Genomic DNA, 14526 nt, shown 5'->3' with positions numbered 1-14526 from the left:
AGGATTGTTTGAAGATAATAGGTCATCTATGTAGCGGAAACTGAGATTAAAAATAATAATTAAGACGTTGAAATTGAATGACTTGTGTTTATATACATTTGTAATTACAAGTTTCACTTCATTTAATATCTTATGTTTTTCAATAACTTCCGATCACTTATGACTTGTGCTATCGTTATCACCTCTCGTGTTTTTTATTACCCGCATCACCTAAAAATATTTTGACCCACATAAATTTGTCTTTGTTCACGACAAGAGCTTATTAATAATTGCTTTTTATGATGAGAAATACTCTTTGTTGAATGCTAGACACTTGGGTGGTCGACTCAGCAACATATACATGTACCAAGACTCAGGAACATTCTTCCATACAAATGCATTTTTTTCACCCGTATTTACCCCTTCATTTACCAGTTTGTTCGAGAAATGAAATCTACTTAATTAAAGTTTTATAGTATTTGCCCATTAAAGCAATTGTCATACTATTATCCGTGACTCTTGAGATAAAACTTGTCAAGTTTCTTCCTTATCGAAAACACTCATCTGAAGCATGTAAAATTATTTTGTATTTTCCCACTTGCATCAATGTCCTTAATAGAAAAGGAAAAAACACAGAACAAATCTGATACTCAGCTATAACTTCAGTTCAAATATATCAGTCATAAAAATAATGTTTCCATCTATTTGCTGTGCCTTAACTTCAGGTTATAAAATTGGTAATTCGAGCATTCGTTGTTTGACAAAAAAAATACTCATCAAATAACCTTGTAAATATCATATTTATATTAAAATAAAACATACAACCCTCTCAAAAACACTTGACTATCGACTTTATTATGATATTAATAAAATATTATCGCACACGCCCCACTTACACTGCGGAAGGAACAACGTCAAAATAAATTTGAGATAAAGCCCATTTTCACACACAAAATGATGCAAATTAGTCTCTGCTAATTGAATTCCCGACCATTTTTGTGGATTACATTTTTATTCAACAAACACTTTTACCGAAGTAAATAGGATTTTGCAAAGTACATATACTATATGTTTGTGTCTAGGTGTTCCATTTTTCATGGAATATTAGCGATGCACATATTTTTGAGCGTATAGCTGCTGATGTGGACCTGTAGTAAAAAGTAGTGAAAAATCTATGAGCTACTGTTCACGGATAGTGACATTCAACAGGTCTTTAAAGTTATCTTGATACCACAAAAAGGCACCATATGTAAATCATACAGAAACATTTTTTTGCACATAAAAACGTCTTAGAAACACAAATCCTTTAAGTTGATTTTGAAAGATTATAATCGGCCTTCACAAAAAAAACCAAAAAAACAAAATAAAAAAATGCAGCTTATGTAAATCATATGGAAAAAAAGTTTTTATTTGCACATGAAAAAACATTAAAACATGTTTATTTCCAAATCGTAAAAGAACCATACACTTTACAGATACAAAGTCCCATAGAAGTTAAACATATAATAACCATATGGATTTGTGAACATGTTTTTCATTAATCAATTCGTAAATTCTAATCATATGTTTTTCGTAATGGTTCCACTTTACATGTGTTAATCATGTCACGTTCGATTTATATGGTAGCTATTTGTTGTAATTCAAACGATTAACATGTGCTGCACATTTGGCTGTGCTTAGTTTTACTACTGCAAACTTAAATCTAAAAAGTGTTTATAATCTTTCTATGTGGTTCTCGAGATGCTGATTGTAAACACTTGACTTAGTCCTACTTCTGTTTGAATTCAGTTTTTCAACCTTAATAAAGTTCGTTGGAGACAAGACGTACCCGTTAAGTTAAGTCATTTTATAAAATGATGTTGGTAATAAATATTTATTACATCCTACTTTAAGTGTTGCAAAATACAAAAAATGCCAATCATATATATTTCAGATTTCGATATGCTGTACACGCAAATGATGTAACGTAAACAAAATTCTTAAAGTAATTCTTTAATAAGTTTTTAATGTTAATTTCAATAATGACGTCAATAAATGACTAAGACTTCTGCAGCATTAATATTCAGGCAGTCATACAAAGGAGATATATACTACCTGTACGCACACATCACAGATTATTGCGGGTCTTCCTAACACTAGTTTCGACCAATCAACTCAATTAAATTGAACATTTGAGGAAGAACACAAGGATTTGAGGAAATTTTATGTTAAATAAACAAATCTGAAATGGAGAATTTCCTCTAATACTTGTTGTTTTCCTTATTTGAAACTGCAGCCACCTGATTGGTCGAAATGGGAGCTGAAGAAGGAAATTAAGGAAAATCTCAACAAAAAAGTTTTTTTTATGGAACCGGGCAATAAAGTAACATTGTTTTAACGTTACAGAAACAGATCATCTGTTCTGTGGATAAACCCAGCCAAATGCATTATTTATTTAAAAAAAAAAATATATACATTATAATATATTACCACAATCCAATCACCTAGATAATATTTTTGACTGAAACGTTTAGGCGTTTGGTTGCTTTTAAGTTCCCATTAACTAGAAGCATATGCATGAAACACCTTCCTAGTAGCAATAAAAAATTAAGTTTTGGTTTTAAATTAAACAGATTGTAAATTAAAGAACATTAATATTCATAGTTTTATTCATTAAATTGTACAATATCGAAATGAATTCCAGTGGCGGACCCTAGGCACTTACTTCTATTGACACTATAATGATCGATGAGTTCATGATGACGACTATAACATTTTTTGACGAGGTCTAAGAATTCTTCGAATGTCAACAAGCAGTGTCTTTATTTTGCTTGTTGCTTGTAATAGGATGATGTCTTGGCATTGGTGTATGATCTTTGACGTATATATGTTGTTACTATTTTACAGTGCATCAAGTGGGTTCAGTTTCATTTAGTATCACACCAGATTATATCCAAGAAGGATAGTATCACACCAGATCCAAGAAGGAACATCATTGACACTTAGATGTCATTATATTTCAATATAAACTACATTGACGAGTAGCTTGTATGGCGATCAGCATAAGTGAAAATTGTTATCAAATAAATACCAATAAAACACCCTGTTCCATCTCTAAGATTTGTTCTTGCAACGAAACATCGATCGAGTTCCACTAAGCACCACCGTCGACTTCGAATGAATCTTTCGTATGGCTGAATGGAAATAAAGGAAAAAGCGATACCGTATTAATAAGGGTAGCAGGTACGTTATTATATAGAAAACAAATGCTTTATTTAGTACATTGAAATACATAGGTTAATGGTTTGTAACTAAAATACTTTTCCCTTTTTTATCTCAAGTTATATGCAGTGGACAAATTGACAAATTTAGTGACGGGAAATTTTCTGATTGTTTTTTAATACCTTATACCATAGAGAACAGAAATATATTTTATCTTAAACTACTTATATATGAAAGAAATTTATCGGCCATTATAAACTATTACACAGCATTACATGCTATAGTAGCCGACATTAAAAAAAAACACTAATGATATTAATCTCTGCAAACAGCCTTCATGGTCTCATTGTACAGTACTCTGCTAGCCTCGAGGGTCGAAGTTATATTGGTTTAATTCATAGCCAAATCAAATTCGCGTGGCCCACTTCCCACGCAGACAATGCATAAGGGAGATTTTTTTAGTCAAAGAAAATAATATTTAGACTAAGTACCCACATACTCTATTGACCAAATAACCATTGAATCCCTATATAAGGTAATATTAAAAATAATTATTATTTTATCAACACAAATCATTAATTTTTATATTCATCAACACTGCTATGTTTTTTTTTTTAAATTTGATTTAGTAAATTCTTTTAAATAAATTCAAACATTACTTCTGTTCGAAATCCCAATTTCCGATTACTCAATGCCATAGAATGATAAACTTATCCCATACAAGGGGTGTAGCATATCATAATTCGGCTCAGAGCGTCGGGGGATAGTACGATTGCTAAATTTTTTTCCTGAAACGCACAACTTATCTGCCAGCGGACGTTGTACTACGATCAATCAATCAATCAATCAATCAATTTGTCTATTTATCTTAATCTCCATGATTGAAAAGAATAAGACTGATGCTTAAACTGATGTTTTACCTTTAATTTCTAAAGATGTATATTTAACATTTTTATAAATGTTTTAATTTACAAGCTAATAGTTGACACTGAGCGTAATTTTATTTAGTTTCATAATAAACTAAAAAAATACTTTGACTATCATACAAAATGTTACTCTTTCACATTAATTTTGCATTACATTCGGGCGGTGATGGACCAAGCTTGAAACTAATTTGTTTCGCATTTTAATTTGTTTTGTTTGCATGATAAATCAGCGTATAACAATCTGAAGAAATACTAGTAGTCGCACACAAAAATGTAGGTTGACTCAAAGTCAGTGGGTCCGTAAGATATATCTAAATGATCATAAAAGTTATCTAAACATTTCAGCAGGTCCATCCGACATTGTACTTGAGCCTTCCCATACTGAATATAATATTGCTGGGAGCAATCTGGAATTTCCATGTTTTTCACATTCGTGCTGGCATAGTATAACATTATATGGGATGGACCATCATCAGTGTTGTTTAAAAAAAATGGGGGATTAGTGTTGTATAATATTAGCAGCGAAGTGACGGGAAAGTCTTTCATTTGTATCATAATCGTACATTTGTATTCTAGTTCATTGTGTACGTCTGATATAGGGCTCTATGCAGTGACAGACACTCTTTTTTCCCTAAATAATCGTGACAGACAGCCATTTCGAAATTTTCGAACATTATTTAAATGGGACATCATTTGAGGATCGGAAACCTCGCAAAAGCAACACTTTTAAGATTCCTGAATTTTCGGAGAGGGCAATCTGTATCTACTACAGAGTAACGAATGTCAGACTTGTACGTAGTTCACATACAATAAAATTGAATACTGCTACAACTGCACTGCTTTGATTTAACTGTATTTGTTGTTGTAGTAAATTGAATGAAATAAGTGCTTAAGAATAGTAGGAGTTAATATATAGCTGCATTCATACAAAATTATTACAGATCCACCAAAAAGTGTATTGTTGAAACCAAAAAGTGTATTGTTAAACCCTTCCAGTACGTATACAATCAAGGAAAATGATAGCATGAAATGTTCCGCGGATTGTTATCCACAGTGTGATTACAGATGGACTGGTCCTGGTACCTGGTTCTCCAATGGGGTGATTTGCAATTCCCAAATATTTCAAAATCTAGAGATGGCCAGTACCAATGCAAAGCAGAAAATACTATAGGATTTAAATTTTCAAATAATATAATACTCAATGTTATTTGTAGGTATGCACTGCAGAGTATATAGTACTATTTTCTTAACAGTCTTTATAAAAATTAGACAAGAGGTGGTGCAGGTTCATGCATGTAAAAAAAAAAAAAACAAAAAAAAAAACAAAAAAAAACAAAAAAACAAAAACAAAAAATAAAATAAAATAAAAAAATAAATAAAAACAGCGGATTCGCATGTTACATGCCACATAACCAGTCTTAGTTTAACGATTGTGTATGAAATTTGCACTGAACAAGAGTTATCCTCCTTGAAAAGGTTTGATTTGGTTGATTTAAGTGGGAAATAACTGTATGGTTTTCTCCAAAATAAAGACAGGGCTGTCTTGACATAAAAAAATTATCATCTGTAGACCACAAAAGCATGGGATTTTCTACTCCAGAAATCATTTTTGCATAGACAGTTTCTGAATTTTATATGGATTGCTACTTCGGGGCGATTCATGGGAACTATATGATATATATAATATAATACAGTTCTCATTTATCATTATAAATCACACCTCCATCATGTGAGGGTGTTGAAATTACACAGAAATATATTTCTTATTCCTTTGCACGATGCTTATCTTTATCGCATGATTTATGGATATGTTAGATCAATAAGTTCAAGATCGAATCCAGGCTTGTTCAAATATACTGTTGGTATTTTCGGATGTTCTATGGTGATTTTTATATTGTTGCTTAGATTTTCGGACAATTTTCATTATTTCCGCATTATTCACGTCTTCTATATCATGGTACTTTGTTGAATTGATTGATATCGCCCTTGTGTGAATTGTTTTGGCGGGACACCTTTGTGATTTTGTCAAATATACTCGAAATACAGCTCATTAAAGTACTTGAATATAAAAAAGTCAACTACCCACTTTTGAATATTTAATTTTAGTGACAAATTCCTTCAAATAAATCCCTTAACTTTTGTCTTAAAACATGGAATCAACATCAGATATATTTTAAAAAATGAGACAAATGTAAATTCAAAAGATTGATATTTTGTTAAAAAGTTTGGGAAAAATAACTTGATTTATTTTTTCGAGATGGACCGGAAACAGTAGATTTATCTAATACAAATACGACTCAGATAGTTTTGGAACATCAATCACTCACCATTACATGTACTGCCGATTGTGGACCTACATGTAATTATTCATGGATGACACTGAACGGGGACCATGTTTCAAACAGTAACCATTTGAGTTTCACAACTATCGATAGAAAGAATGCCGGAAAATACTTTTGCTGAGCTCAAAATATTCAAGGTTCAAAAGTTTCATCAACAGTCACAATTATTGTTGAAAGTAAGTGTACTGATTTAACAAAAATACATTTTTAAACAATACACCGACAGGAATTTTACTGAAGTTTCAACTGATACTTTCAAAATTTCTATTTGCCTATCTTAAAGCTAAAATAATATCTGAATTCTGATATACAGAAAATACAAGCTGTTGTGTTATAAATTAGTCTAAAGTGGGTGGGGGCGCAAAAAACTACTTTTTCAATGTTTTCAAAGAATTTTCATAAAATGAGGGGATTAGGGGTAGTGTTAAATAAACAAAATATAGAATGCAAGCTATGAGAAAAAAAAACTTCACAGGAGTTTTTCTGAATATACTCTTTTCATGATCAAATGCAATACAAACTTTATTTTGGTTTTATTACGAAGTGATTTTCATTTTTCAGATATTAACTATTATTTCAAGTAGCCTAATCCTAATTCAATAAAAAAATTACACATTATAAGATTACCACGACGTGACTTGCCCTATATCTATGATTGTCTTTTGAGTTCCGCTTTTGTCATGAATAGTTATACAACCGTCAAAGTCAACCTTAAGTTCTACAGGTTTAATTACTTGTATATTATAAAGGATGATATGGAAACTAAATTAATTGCATTAAAATGTGTCGTAACATCGTGTAATAATGCAAAGTTTTATCTTTTTTACTTCATTGGACGTTAAGGTTACAGACCACCAATTCAACCAATGAGCATTTGGAACGTACGCAAAAATAGTCCTACGCAGAAATTACCCCTGTTCCTCATAGTGCTGTGAAAAAAAGTTCTCATCTTATTTAAAAAATTTAAACAGTTTCTGAAAGGAAAAACATTTCTGTACATTTTATAGGTGCATTTTGCTTCTTGTGATGTGAAGCCTAATCTCCATAATGATTTTTAAATATACCCCTATCTTGTGAAAACACTGGGATTTCCCATGCTATTTATAGACCCTTCACTTCCGGTGACCAGTACTGCACTGCAAGTCTGCTAACCCCACATGCCATTCTGAGGATTGTGAGCTGACATATGTAGAATCATGCTGATATATAGTCCTCTGCAGGTTAAAGTTAAGGTAAAGTCCAGAGACGCCATTGAATATTGTGAAATTAGCATAGAAGCCTATGGAAAGTGGAATTAGTGGTTTTTAGCCTTAACAAATTTCATCCGCTTTTGTTCTAAACTAACATATTCAAACAATTCTTGAACATTGTGTATTTTTCATTAACTGTTTACAATTCCATAATTCTTCTGCAACGACACCTTGAGGAAATCTCTGTGTTTTCGTGGAGTTTGATAGTATGTTTAGAGGTTTTAGAATTATATTCAGACCAGTACAGGAAAAATCCGTATTGGCTTTGCAGATTCTCATATTTGACTTTTAGGATGAAAAAAATCGATTTAGCAGTTTTACATGTATTTCGTCAAATATATTATAGTTAATTAATAATATATAATAATATTTAGGATATTTACAAAATGAATAATGTGACCGTTAAAATGCAATTATCTGTCAATTAAAATGTTTTTGTTGTTTACAGTCATATGAAAAATAAATAACATCGATTTGTGTTGTGTAAAAAGTTGATTGAGATTATTTTGGTTGGGAATTTGTGTGTGTTCTGCAATCAAACAATTCTATTTCTTAAATGAATGTGGAAGATTTAGTTTAACTGTAAATATCCCATATTGTTTAGAATTCTCTATAATAATTTTTTAGCATTACCAACAAAATTAGAAAACAAGAGTATAATATGCACTGGACCAGCATCACCTATATCATGGATCCCAGACATAACTGTCGTGCCGGAACAAAACTTTACAGTTTCATTTTGGCCAAAAGGAAATGCAATGAAAAACAACAAGACATATATACAAAATACCTATCATATATATATATATATATATATATATATATATATATATATATATATATATATATATATATATATATATATACCAATATATATATATCCTTTTTTTTTTGGAATTGGAATCATCTATTGAATATAACTTTCAGATTTTCTCGGAAAATAGTGTTAGCAAAGCTTGGTCAAACACCATAAAGTGTTCAAATCTAGGTAAATACTAAATTCAATATTTAGATTTCAGTATAATCTTTATAGTGCAAGGAAAGTACAATGTTAATAAAATTACGACTTGATTTTACATCCACATATTCTTGTTTACTCTAACCATACTGAGGAAACGTTTTATTCGAGGAGGACTGTCTCCACTTTCTGCATAGAAAAAAATACATTTATTATTACATATACTCATCTAAACATGGTAAAATATAAGGATTGTGAGTCTATTTCATTTTTTACTACATGCATAAGATTATGATATCTTTTAATTTGCACTATACTTGGTAGTATGCTAATTTTGTTTTTGTGCTTAGTGTAATTTTCTTTCAGAAAGATCACCAAATAAAACTATGGGCAACGGTAGGTGGAATTGTTATGATTTTGATTGCCATCTTGTTTATTGTTGCTGTCTTTAAAGTTTTCATTAATAAAAGTAAGTTCATCCTTACACAAGGACCTACAACTATTGTATGGTATGCAAAATGATCCGTTTTTATTTAAAATTCATATACCATAAAGCATCCTCATTGTATTTTGTCATATTTTTTTATCGTAAGCAGATATTTTTGCGATGTTAAAATTCATATTTTAATACAAGTCCTTTTAGGGGGAGTTTAATTTTCATAATTATCTTCTCCTTACGTATTTATTTATCTTTAAAAACTTGATAATCATGAAAATATTTAAAGATTTTCATGGTTACCATCACACAATTTATTCACAAAGAATGATACAATGAATATTATGCAATATATTATGAAATATATTTTGACAAGTATCACTTATATGACTTCTAAGTCTCCTTTATTCAGTATTACAGTATTACAAGGAAGTTATTCAGTGTCAACCTCCGTAAAAAGGCAGAGGGTGAAATATGGTATGAAAAAAATCCACCATTTTTAAATGTTGTTTGACTGATGCACCATCTGAATCAAGGAAATGGGAGTGGACTATCCATATCACGCTGGCAATTAAAGTTATAATTACACCAAAATGCATTGAAAATGAACATTTCAAGGGCAGATAACTCTGTCAAAAATATCATTTCTTAAATATTCTATTGATAAATTTCTGCACGAATCCAGTGATGCAGAGATCATATAGAGCATTTTCATATAGAGAAATGATTCTTGAGGTATTACATGGATCATTCTCTTCTGTCATCATACAAAATCATACAGTTATTTATATTCTAATTAACTAATTATGTTTAATATGACGTGTTTAAAAAAAAAAATATTTTTTTTTATCAAAATGTGTATGGAAACATCAAAAACATCGATTGGAAAAAGCTGTTTTCAAAGGGAGACAATTGGTGTGAAATGTAATGGGAATTTATATATTTTTTTATCGTCATCATGAACTCGTTGATCGTTATGGTGTATCCATCTGCACCATGAAAACTGATTTATTCACCGGGTTATAGTTTTCCTTTCCTCGTTTGTCTACCCCGGACTTTTTATAGGCAACTCGGCGAGTGTTTCTAGAAAAGCTTCGGACGCTTACCCTACCGTTGCACCTGGTCCATGCTCCCAGATTTTAGTGGAGTCCGAGTTGCTCATTTGCTTTTGTTACTTTGTATATATGATTTTTAGTTCCCTTGAATACTCTTTTAAATATTACAAGAAAAAGAGTACAGTGACTCTCAACTGTCTTTTTGAAATATGAAAGAATGTCTGTTAAGTGACCTTTACATAAAGTAATAAAAAATTATATCTACCATTTTTCTGATAGTTTGCGAAAAAGCAAAAATTTCCTTCAGAATCTATGTAAGATGTTGCCTTTATTAAGGCTCAGTTGTTTCGAAATCAAGTTCGGTGAGCTATATTTTTTTCCATTTAAATTCTAAACTATATTCACTCAAGACCATCTTTGGAAAAAACCAGTAAAATCTGTATACTAGAAATATTAGTCATGATCTACCGTAAGTCAAATTTTAATGTCAGATCGGTGGGTATTTTGATATGCATGTTTCAGGGCCACAAGTAGGGAAGAAATGTAAAAATTATATAAAAAACAAAACAAAACCCCGTCGATTAAAAATATGACTTAATTTTAAAACGATAAGGATTGCAGTATAAAAAATAACTATATTGACTAGAAATAAATACGATATACGAAATCGGTACGAATCTGCAAAAACGGTCGGCGAACGTTCTAATCCTCTTCCGTATATTGTTTTCATTTTAAGTCAATATGAAGTTATTTTCTTAATACTAAATATATCTCTAATAAGATAAATTAAGGAAACCACAATTCAAACGATAAGAAAATAGATAGACACAACAAATCATGAAATAACCAAAATATATGTAACACGTACACTCACGGTAAATGAGCAATCTAAACTCCCATAAAGATGGGAGTATGGACGTGGTGTACAGGAAGGGAAAGCGTCCTACGATTTTGTAGAAACAACCACCCATATGTAATTATGTATTTACGCCCGGGGTAGACGAAAGAGAAAAGGATAACTAAATTGTGTATTTCAATGATTAAACATTATTACGAGCCATTATGATGCATACATATGAGATTCATACAGTTATTGTTTAAAGAAATAAATCGACTTAATCATTGATATAAATGGTGACTAAATTAAATAAATGGATTAAACACTCAGATTTTGTCTTCTTATATTTGGAAATATTTGCTCATAATTATTTGTTTAATTGAATATTCTTATATAAAACATTATATTAATTCTTATATTTTTCTTGGAATTTTATGACTAAATACAAGTAAATTGCAGGATCTAGAATCTGTAGCAGTATGGGAAGAGAGAAAAATAGTGGAAAATGCTTACCAAGGTACTTTGTTGTAGAATCTTTAATATAATATTAGTAAAATGGTGAATAGGATGAGAAAAAATTCTAAAAGAGTAATCAAGGGAACCAAGGTTATAGCGGTAATCAAAAGAATTTAATCCAGGGACAAAGACCAGACATGGAAAACAGACATACACAACAAAGAACATAAAGTAACTAAAATCATACATACAAAGCAACTCGGACTCCACTAAAAACTGGGAGCATGGACCAGGTGTACCGGTAGGTTAAGCGTGCTCTGCTTTTCTGAAAGAAACGTTTCCGTTTCGTAATTTTTAACGTGAAACAGGTCTAAACAAACAAATAAACAGAACCCTATCCAAACAAGAATATATTAAAGTCCAGTCCAATCAGCTTCAATGTATTTCTGAAATGAAAGACTTGTCTTTATCTTGTTAACGAAACAGTAAGGTTGCAATTTCTTGTATAAAGCAAACCAACAAATTACAGTTTACTATAAATTACTATAAATTATATTTCTACATTTAGATGTACAATTTAAAAAAAAAAGATTTATGAATGTCAAACGGATTTAATGTGTATCTCTCGTTTATCTTGAAAATAATTCATTGTTTCATTTAATCACATAGAGTTCTCTCCCTTTCGCACATTTTGCATGTAAATTTTCTATTGTATTCTATATTATGCTGTGTATTTGCTTTAATTTCAGTGTAAAGAAAGTTGAAACATTCTGTAGTGATGAATTCAATCTTGTAGCAACATAACCTTGTTTCAGAAGCATATTTGTTAGAATTCTAACGCGTTACAAAAAGTCTGCATACTTTCGGCAAGCTCTGGCAGAACGTATGAGTTGTGATATGAACACTCTATACGCAGGTGCTGAAGGGATGTTGCCACACATGAAAGAAAAGTCATCACGTTTGTCGTAAAGTTTGGTCAATAGTTTTCCTTTACCATCGATTTCTAAGTGTAGGTCAAGATATGAGGCTGACTTCACAGTGTATGTAGTATCCTTTATTTCTTTATTTCTTTCGTAAGTTCTTTGGGGTAGATGCGATTTATCAAATCCCCAATTAGGATTGTTTAAAGATAATTCGTCATCTATATAGCGGAAAATGAGATTAAAGGATCTAGCTAAACGATATTCTTTCTTTCGGATCAGATAAACAGAATAACGTCAGTTTTAAATGCCTTGAAAATCCCCACATATCGCCCTTACGGGTTCACTGTATTATTTCTTGTCTCGACTTCAAAACTACCTTTATTCTATATATGACTGCCTGAGTTGATGTAACATAGACCCAAACAACATTTTTTGTGAGCATCATCATAACCAAATTAAAAGAATAAACACATATCAACCAATCTCAGTAAACACAACCAATATCGTATTCAGATTTAAGTACAATTCTGTGAAAGAAACACGCAATGGGTGGCACATCATTTTCTCCGTTTGACCTTTTTGCTTCAAAAATATTCAATACCTCTTAAAAAAAGAACTGAAAAGCCATTTGAGTTTATCCTGAAGCATTTGTGATATAGACATTTTTGACTGCTTATATAGGGAAAAAGTGAGAGAAAATTTTTCGGCCATTTTTCCTAAGTGCATTTCAGCTAACTTTGACCTTTCAAGATCTTAAAAAGGCAAGCTCTACAACCACCTTAATGGTTATTTTGAGAGATTATGAGGTTTAAATATTTAGATCATGCCATAAAATCTTTGCGTTTTTTTTTCATGTGCCACATGTGGAGTCCGACTTGTTCATTTACTTTTGTTACTTTGTTACTTTGTATGTATGATTTTAGTTACTTTATGTTCTTTGTTGTGTATGTCTATTTTCCATGAGAGGTCTTTGTCCCTGGATTACATTATTTGGATTACTATAACCTTGGTTCCCTTGATTACTCTTCCACACCTTACACACACTTTGCCTGATTCTTTAACAGAGAAGAACTTTAATTTCTAATTTTGAAAGATATATGTCCATGCATTTATCATGTGTAAATAAAGTTAAATCAACCAATACATGTTTTTACCTAAATTATCAAGGAACCAAAACAATATAATTTGAAAGTTATAGAAATTATTGTGTTGTTTTATTTCTAATTTTCAGGCCCAAAGAGCAAGAAAACCTTTATGATGATTTAGTTCAGATTGATAAAAAAACTGACAATGAATACGCTGATCTGCATAAAACTACAGGTTTGTAGTGTGTCGTTTCATTAGTGGAATAAATTATGTATTTTGTCGACTATGAATGAACATATTATAACATTCTGACACTACACTTGAAAAAATGCAACTTATGTTTTCATATGTATTAGAATATATGGAAACATATGTGTATGGAATATTATGCTTTTGTGCCAATAAAAACTCATAGAAACAAACGTTTTCCAAAATTATATAAAGATCATACTTTATTCATACATAAAGTCCCATGGGAGACATATCATTACATTATAGTTTATATATACTTATTTTTCATGAGTTACTTTGGTTGTCCTGCACTTATGTTTATCATGTGTTTTTTTACTGAGGTCCTTACCATATGAACGAGAAATATTTGCTTTTCATGTGTTTTAAAACATGTATAAAACACATTGATGCATTTTTTTTTCTGTGTAGTGTAAGTTCTGAACGTCTTTACTATACATCGAGGAGCATTTCAGTGCCATTCTGTTAACCCTTATTGTCGGATACGATTTAGTTGGTTTTAATTGTCAGTCTTACGGATATGTATTAAAAAATCAACCCGAACACATGCACGGATAGGGACAAAATTTCCATTATACATTCGTTTCCCTTAAACTTAATTTTATATACTTTCCCATTCAACAAATTCATCCTTTACCACTTGTACGCTATTCATCGAATTAACAAATTCACAGATCTTCTGTACCGTGCGACTGGCAAATAAGTGCTTTGAACATCAGCAACCAATGCATCAATCACGGATGCCTCCTTCAGTTCTTCGATTGATTTACTTTGTGTATTAATTTTAATCCTTCTTCAATTGATGTTTGCCATCCGTATCTCGGCCG

Source organism: Perna viridis, chromosome 5, assembly GCF_037379345.1.
Source record: "Perna viridis isolate PV_CMFRI_1.1 ecotype Kerala chromosome 5, ASM3737934v1, whole genome shotgun sequence".
Classification (NCBI taxonomy): Eukaryota; Metazoa; Mollusca; class Bivalvia; order Mytilida; family Mytilidae; genus Perna; species Perna viridis.
Note: the sequence above shows the minus strand (reverse complement) of the source record.